The sequence below is a fragment of the Anas platyrhynchos genome, chromosome Z (genome assembly GCF_047663525.1).
Source record: "Anas platyrhynchos isolate ZD024472 breed Pekin duck chromosome Z, IASCAAS_PekinDuck_T2T, whole genome shotgun sequence".
Classification (NCBI taxonomy): domain Eukaryota; kingdom Metazoa; phylum Chordata; class Aves; order Anseriformes; family Anatidae; genus Anas; species Anas platyrhynchos.
The window spans coordinates 66854429-66861508 of record NC_092621.1 but is presented as its reverse complement, the minus strand read 5'-3'; the positions used below and the strand labels follow the sequence as shown (position 1 = coordinate 66861508).

At 49.6% G+C, this 7080-nt stretch overlaps 1 long non-coding RNA gene across 1 annotated transcript; it reads right to left on the bottom strand.

Annotated features, from left to right (window-relative positions):
- Positions 1-5077: 5077 nt before the first annotated feature.
- Positions 5078-6855, bottom strand: LOC140000798 (uncharacterized). The gene is made up of 4 exons (XR_011806017.1): positions 6710-6855; positions 6051-6175; positions 5766-5832; positions 5078-5328 (listed from the first exon to the last, which is right to left on the bottom strand). It is a non-coding gene; the product is annotated as an uncharacterized lncRNA (long non-coding RNA).
- Positions 6856-7080: the final 225 nt, after the last annotated feature.

The window sequence follows — 7080 nt, the reverse complement described above, 5'->3', positions numbered from 1 at the left end:
CTGATGGGCAGCTATGCTCCACCATGCCACTCTCACTCTTTCCTCAAAAGAACAGGGGGAACAAAAAAGATTAAAAAGGCTCATAGGTTGAGATATGAACAAGAAAATTACCCACCCGTTATCATCACAGGCAAAAGTGACCCAGAATAAGGAATATTAATATAATTTACTATTACTAACAGACTAGCTGTGAGAAAATAAAACAAAAATCACCTTTCCTCCCTATCCACCCTCTTCCACCTCCCCCCCCGTGCAGCGCAGGGGAACAGGGAATGAGGGCTGCGGTCAGCCCATGGCACTTCATCTCCACCGCTCCCTCATGGTCACTCTCTGCCCCTGCTCACTGTGGGGTCCCACCCACGGGATGCCGTCCTTCCCAAACTAAGCTTCTGGGGGCTGCCCGCAGGCAGCAGCTCTACAAGCACTGCTCCCACATGGCTCTGTACCACGGGGTCCATCCATCCCCCAGGCACAAACTGCTTCAGCACGGGTCCCCCACGGGTGGGCGGCAGCTCCCCCCAGAGCTCCTGCGTGGGCTCCTCTCCACGGGCTGCAGCTCCGGCCCGGGGCCTGCTCCTGCGGGGGCTCTCCATGGGCCGCAGCCTCCTCCAGGCCACATCCACCTGCTCCAGCGGGGGCTCCTCCACCCATGGGGGGGCTGCAGCGTGGAGATCTGCTCCATGGGGGACCCATGGGCTGCAGGGGGACAGCCTGCTCCACCAGGGGCCTCTCCCTGCACAGCCCGCAGGGGAACTGCTGCTGCCTGCCTGCCTGCAGCACCTCCTGCCCTCCTGCGGCCCTTCTCTTGGGAGCTGCAGGGCTGCTTCTCTCACGCTTTCACAATCCTCTCTCCCAGCTGCTGTTGCACAGCAGTATTTTCCCCCCTTCCTTAAATCTGCTCCCCCGAAGCCCACCCAGCAGCACTCCCTGCCTCGGCTCTGGCCAGCAGCAGGTCCTTTTTGGAGCCATCTGGAGCTGGCTCTGCTCTGATGCTGACAAGATGGGGCTGCATTCCTTTCCAAACTGGCTGTCATAAAGGCCTTCACCTTTGCATTACATTGAGGCAGCGGTGATCTCAGCCTTCTTGTAGTTCTCTGCGTAATGTAGCTCCCAAAAGAGATCCCAAGGTCCAGAACAGACATGGAAAGAACTGGTGGGTTGTAAGGAAAACAATTGTATTCCATCCTACAGCAACACCAGAGCTGTCTGGAGAGTTTAGGAGTCATCTGAATTTTGTTATTTGTGTTTGATCTGAACTAAGGAAGAAAGGACCAGTTACTAGAAAAGAATGCATGCCTGACAATGATCCAACCAGATGGGAGGCTGTTTGATCTGGGTCTGTGGGTTTTGGATCTGTATGCTGTTGAGGAGGTTGTTGGAATTCTGATTACAGAATAAAGAACCTCCAGAAAGTGCAGGACGCCAGTGCTGGAGAGCACGGCTCACACTTTGACGCTTCCTGGGACTGCCTAGCACATTAACAGGTCTCGGCCCAAAATGGCTATGCTTCAAAAAGGTTTCCCTCTCTCAAGCATTTGCTGCTCTGCACTTCCTTTTCTTTCACTGGAGAGTCAGATCAATTGGTTGCTTTGCACTTGGACATGTTCCTTGGAAAGCTGCTTAAACTCTCTTCAAACCCTGGACTACCTGGGAATTGATTGCTTCCTCTAAGTGGCACTGATGCTGTAGCTGGATCCCTCGAAATCCCATTTGACTGCTTCTGCTTCCTGAGCAGGTGACAGAAACTTTCACAACCAGAGAGCAGAGAAGAAGGAGTTGGAGTTGTGCATAGGGGAAATATTTGGAAGTTTTGAAGATGTTTCCCCTGCTCAGCTGCCAACCCTACGTTAACCAATCACCTGATCTTTTGCATTCCAGTGTGAGGAAGGCTTTAGCAATTCGTGTCAATAGAGAGCTTGAAGGGAAATGCGTTCCTTTCATACATTGTAAACTTTGATTCTTGCCCTATTTGGAAGACTGAGCCATTTATAACACCAGCAAAAGTCTCAAATCAGTTAGGAAGGAAAGTTAGTTCTGAAAATACTCAGTCACCTCTGTGCATGCCAAACCCTTCATGGCACTGTGCAAAATGCAGATTGCAGTGATGAATCGCGTTGTGGAATGAATGGCAACATACATATTTGGCTCCAGATCCAAAATGTCACTTATTTGGACATTTTATTTAGGGTAGCACTCCCCACCCCTCCCATTCCCTCCCTGGCCCATTCCTTACTTCCCACCAATACCCACCCCCTCCCCTCCCCTCCCCTCCCCTCCCCTCCCCTCCCCTAAACTCCCCTCCCCTAAACTCCCCTCCCCTAAACTCCCCTCCCCTCCCCTAAACTCCCCTCCCCTCCCCTCCCCTAAACTCCCCTCCCCTCCCCTAAACTCCCCTCCCCTCCCCTCCCCTAAACTCCCCTCCCCTCCCCTAAACTCCCCTAAACTCCCCTCCCCTCCCCTAAACTCCCTTAAACTCCCCTCCCCTCCCCTCCCCTCCCCTCCCCTCCCCTAAACTCCCCTAAACTCCCCTCCCCTCCCCTAAACTCCCCTCCCCTAAACTCCCCTCCCCTAAACTCCCCTCCCCTCCCCTCCCCTCCCCTAAACTCCCCTCCCCTCCCCTAAACTCCCCTCCCCTAAACTCCCCTCCCCTAAACTCCCCTCCCCTAAACTCCCCTCCCCTCCCCTAAACTCCCCTCCCCTAAACTCCCCTCCCCTAAACTCCCCTAAACTCCCCTAAACTCCCTTCCCCTAAACTCCCCTCCCCTCCCCTAAACTCCCCTCCTCTAAACTCCCCTAAACTCCCCTCCCCTAAACTCCCCTAAACTCCCCTAAACGCCCCTAAACTCCCCTAAACTCCCCTCCCCTAAACTCCCCTCCCCTAAACTCCCCTAAACTCCCCTAAACTCCCCTCCCCTAAACTCCCCTAAACTCCCCTAAACTCCCCTCCCCTAAACTCCCCTAAACTCCCCTCCCCTAAACTCCTCTCCCCTCCCCTAAACTCCCCTAAACTCCCCTAAACTCCCCTCCCCTAAACTCCCCTACACTCCACTCCACTCCACTCCCCTATGCTCCTCTACACTCCCCTCCCTACACTATCCTCCCCTCCCCTCCCCTCCCCTACACTCCCCTACACTCCCCTTCCCTAGACTCCCCTCCCCTACACTCCCCTTCCCTAGACTCCCCTCCCCTACACTCCCCTAAACTCCCCTCCCCTACATTCCCCTACACTACACTCCCCCAAACCCCCCTACACTACACTCCCCTGCACTCCCCTCCTCTATGCTCATCTCCCCTGCACTCCCCTCCCCTGCACTCCCCTCCCTACACTATCCTCCCCTACACTCCCCTCCCCTACACTCCCCTACACTCCCCTCACTGTCCTACACTATCCCAACACTATCCTACACTAGCCTACTCTCCCCTACAATGCCCTACATGTCCCTGCCCTGCCCTCCCCTCCCCTTTCCTCCCCTCCCCTCCCATCCCTTCCCCTCCCCTCCCTTTCCCTCCCCTTCCCTCCCTTTCCCTCCCCTTCCCTCCCCTTCCCTCCCTTTTTGTCCTTTTCTTTCCCCCTCTCTTCTCTTCTCCCCTCTTCTTCTCCCCTCTTCTCCTTCCTTTCACGGATCTGAACGCAGAAGGGGGAGAAGCGTAACTCCAGATCGCTTCAGTCGCTCTGGCAGCTTGTGTCACTGGCTGATCCATGGGAATCCATCAGCAGCAATCGGAAGCTTTCCAGCTGCTGTGGGACCAGTCAGGGAACAGTCTCAAACTGGGAAACGCTGACTTCCTTCCGCGGCTCAGACAGGTGACTTTCAATTTCGCCCTGGCTGGGTTGTGTCCCCTTGCTCTGTCCCCACCTACACTGCAGTTTGGTTTAGAAGCAGCAGCACGGTTTGGAAGTAGTTCCACTACTTCCATTTTCGGTGATTTGGCTTGGCTCGCCAAGTGGTTTCTGTCAACAGAACACAAGAAGGAGATTTTGGTTAGAAACAACTACATGAGGAGCTCCTTTCCACATGGGCAATGAATATTTATCCTTTCCTAATGGAGACTACAGTGGAAGAGATAAGGACAGATCGTTCCGAGAGATTTTTCAGAGAATTGTCCCTTGGGGGTGCTTAGTCCAGAGGATCAGTGTTAATCTGTCCAAAGTACACCATGGAAGCACTCTGAATTACTTCCTAACAGAAGCATGGCCTTACCATGTCTGATACGGCTTTGGCTGGTTTCAGTGTTCTTCTTCACTTCATAAATACCTACATTAAGTACTGTCCTATCAAGCAAATACCTTATTCTCTTGCTATCTCTGAGTTGATGGAAGACCCAAGACACTTGGCTTTTCACATCGTTGGAAGAACCAAGTGTACTTCCAATATTCACAGCTTCGGAGGAAATGGAGATGAGGTTGAGAGTGGATGAAAAACACCAAGTGTTCTTCCCATCTTCACAGCTTCTAAGCAAGTGGAGATGAGGCTGTGCAAGAACCAAACAAACTGCTGATCCAGAAGCAGCCTAAAGACTGTCTTTAAGCAGGGCCTTGCATTCTTCATCTTTCTACCATTACTCGCCTTCAAGGGCATGATCGTTATCTTATTGACTTCCTACCACTACAGCAACGCACCTGCTTCTCTCACAAAACTTACGGGTGGGAACTGGAAAGATTCACCAGCATTCTGTATTTCACTCCTCATCTCAGTTCTCTTTTGGCCTGCGAAGCTTTTCAGATCAGAGATGAAGATCAGATGTAATCTGGAGTTTGGGATACTGCAAAGGAAAAGAAGAATCATCCTGAGAACTCTTTTCAACCTCACTTGCAAGCGCCAAAGTCAAGAATACCAAAAGGAAAAAGGATGCCACTTGATCATGGTAAGCATAAATTTGAGCACAGGTCTCCTCTAACTGAAGCGAGGTTAAACAGGTTCCAAACAAGGTTAAGGAGCACACCCACAATCATTTCCATAAAGCTGTGTTTTCAAACAAATGGTTGAAAGATTTAGATTTTCTTACAAGCGACGAATGAAAAATAAATAAAGAAAAGAAAATGACCAGGACATGCAGTCTAGCTTACTCTAGCTTACTTTGCCTAGTTCAGAATCTGCGTCTTGGGTCACAATCAGGAAGCAGCATTGTGCAGAAATGCCAAAGCCTCCCCAGACTTGTTCTATCTTCATCAACAAGGGCTTTGATACTGCTGCCTCCTCAGCAACATCGGCAATTGAGTAGGAAAGTTGGTGTCCACCAGGTCAAATCAGGACTAGGAAATCCCTCTTGCCACAACTGCACACTTGCACCAGAGTTGGCAGGTCAGAGCGATGGACAGAGAAGCATCTAGAAGAGTGTTAGAAAACAGACTTTAGAACAGATTTCCATCAGCCCAGGAACAATTACTTGCTCATCCCTTCAGACTGAACTCTAAGTAGAAGCAGGTGATCCCAAGCTGCATTCCTGACATCTATGCTGCAAAGTCATCAAATGTGACATGTTATTCTACCAGTCTGTAAGGAACATAAACAAGAGTTGGAGTTGAGGATGTTGGTTTAGAATTAAGCTCAAAGTGTTAGTCCTTTGATATGTTTTTGTCTGCAAGTGTTTTCACTGTTTCCCAGACAATGTCTCCAGCAAGCTAGCTGTTTGTTTCATTTGTTCTGTTCTGTTTTGTTCTGTTCTGTTTTGTTTTCTCAGTAAGGTTTCTTAGAGAGAGAAGATTGAAGTGATCGTATTGCATGCCCATCCATCCCTCCCCTTTGCTTGTCCAGAGCTTTTACCTTGTCTACCACGATGCATGAACTTGGTCATAGGCACAGCTGTTTCAAAGACATTCTGCTGCTAGACCTGTTGTGAAAACAGAGAGCTAAGTATTTGGACGAGAACATGCTTCCACCTGCACTATGACCTCCACAACTAGATATGGAGCCATATCAGCCAGAAGGAAGTTTCCTTCACAGCTGCTGCTTCTTACACTATCTGGACTCTTACTTTTACTCTTACTTGCCTTTCCTGCATTAGCACAAAAAAAAATAAAAATAAAAAAAAAGAGATTTGGAGATTACCTTTGCCATCTGATGTCTTCGTTTCCAGAAACTACCCTGAATCACCTTTATGAGAACTGTCCCACACTGCAAGCATGGGTGTTGCAGTCAGGCCAGATATGTCCCTTCTACGTCAATAACCAAATCTGTCAAGTTAAGAACATGGAATTAATGAAAAGGAAATCCTTCTATTTTGATCTGAGTTCACTTTTTTTTTTTTTTTTTTTTGTTTGTTTCTAGACCAAGAAGAACCAGCAAAAGTCAGGTGAAAAATGAAATGAAAAATGTTAAGGCCAGGCAGCTTGCTCACTGCAAGTGCTAATCTGAAAGCAGATGGAGTGCATCTTCATACACTCCATCCTGAGACACTCCACTCAACAGGCCAGAGCAGCTGATGAAGTGCATTGCTGTCCTGAAGTTTAATGTGATGGGCTACTTTTAAGTCTCTTGTTTATGCTGTAGTACTTGAGGTCTATGGCAGGACCACAGCACACTCTTATTTGTCTACCCTTCTTTCTTGATCGTGTGTGGGAAAGAGAGAACGTGCAGAGGCCCTCAGCCACATGTTGCACCTGTCACTCTGTGCAGCTACATCACTGAGCCAAAGTACCAAACTTCATGCTAGTGAAAGGACTTGACACAAACTACAGAAGACTAAAATGAAGCATCCAAACACTTACAGAAGGGTGGGCCCTCTCGATGCACCTCAACGTGGGATCCACAAGTCCTGACGTGGTTTCATCCAGCACACTTCTCTGTCCCTCCTCGCTCAACTTGCTCAGAGGCAGCTGTTCCCAAGGTGTCCCAGTGACATCATTCAATTCTGTTTCTGAAGTCATCACCGTAGGCCCCTGGCAGCGGCAACACAACACTCTCTGTTGCTAATGCGAATGTCTCAGAAACAAGTAGAGAAGTACCACTCTCCCCAAGCTGACTTTAATTGGAGTAGTTCCAAAATTATTCTCTGCCCCCCTACATCTGTGGAAGGTGTGTGATAAATCTTTTCCTTAAGAAAGGATTACGAGCAAAAAAAAGCTTGCTTCTGATACGT